Raw genomic sequence first — 1,663 nt, forward strand, 5'->3', positions numbered from 1 at the left:
TATATATGCATTTTAATACTCAGACTGTTTTTTAACATTTTTTTTATTATTCTCAAAGACTTTTGATAATCTTTTTCTAAAAAAGTGAAACCGGTTAAGTAAATAAATATTTTTTAAAAATAAGTGCATTTTCAAACCTTCTTTCATATATATATATATATATATATATATATACACGCCAGCATTTCAGTTTCCGTCTACCAAATCCACTGACAAGGCTTTGGTCGGCCTAAGGCTATAGCAGAAGACACTTGCCGAAGTTGCCACGCAGTGGGACTGAATCCGGAACTATGTGGCTGGGAAACAAGCTTCCTACCACACAGCCACGCCTGCGCCTATATTCATTTATTCATACGTACATCTATACGTGCATATTAATACACAATTTAATATGAACGAAAGAAAAAATTACTGAATAATTGTGACTTAATATAACAATAATTATATTATAATGATTATTATTATATTAATATTAATATAATATGGATAATTATGAATATAATAATTAGTCTCTAATTAACATAATAATCAACGCCGTGAATGAGAACGGGTAGGGAGTATATTTGTATACTACCAGTTGGGTTTTGTTTAATATTTAAAACAAAGTTGATTTACGTTTTTGTATTTGTTTTGCAAGATTCTTGATGTGAAATCGTGTGTTGAAACAAATATTGTTATGCTTGGCGAAGGTGATATTTTACCAATTAAACACAAGCACTATATATTTGGTATTCAATTCAGCTCTATTATTATTATTATTATTATTATTATTATTATTATTATTATTATTATTATTATTATTATTATTATTATTATCATTGAGAAGTACATGGAACAAATAGGGGCTGCAATAAAAGTGGAGTAATTGCAGAAAACAGCACTACTTGGAAAAGCTTGAATACTCCGGAAGATGCTCGAAAAATAAGAGGTGCTACCTTAGTTCACTGGTAATGAACAGCTGACAAAGTGGTATATTTCCAGCGTTAGAAGCTGTGCAGAAGCAATAATAATAATGATCATAAAGTGTTTGTGTATCTTCATTGGCTCTTATGCTGTAAATACCAATATGAAGTAATAGATAACTGGTATGAGCAAGTACCAAATAAAGTTATGCAGGAGGATGGAAAAGTAACGATACTCAGGGACTATGATTTTTAGACGGATCGTGTAATCGAACACCGTCGGCCGGATACTGACATATTGAATAAGAGAGGCAAATACTATCAGACTATTGATGTAACTATACCAAATGACATGAATGTTGTGAGTAAAGAGGTTGGAAAAATCACCAAGTACTACGAATTGAAAGTAGAAATGGCATGACTGTATGGAAGGTGAGAGGGTAATGTAAAAGTTAATACCAGTGGTAATTGGAGCGTTGGGCTCAATCCCATTGAAGCTTCAAGACTTCTTAAGGCAACTGGAAATCCCATGCGAGATTGATGTCTTGCAAAAAGCAGCCTTACTGGGCAGAGCGCACATCTTAAGGAAAGTATTATCTGTCTGAGGTCCTTGTTGTGACTTGACAGATGACTAAAGACTCTGATGCATTTTTACCTACACTGTGTTACGAAGGAATAATAATAATAATAATAATAATAATAATAATAATAATAATAATAATAATAATAATAATAATAATAACAATAATAAAGCTGAGGTG

Source organism: Octopus bimaculoides, chromosome 4 (genome assembly GCF_001194135.2).
Source record: "Octopus bimaculoides isolate UCB-OBI-ISO-001 chromosome 4, ASM119413v2, whole genome shotgun sequence".
In the NCBI taxonomy this organism is placed as follows: domain Eukaryota; kingdom Metazoa; phylum Mollusca; class Cephalopoda; order Octopoda; family Octopodidae; genus Octopus; species Octopus bimaculoides.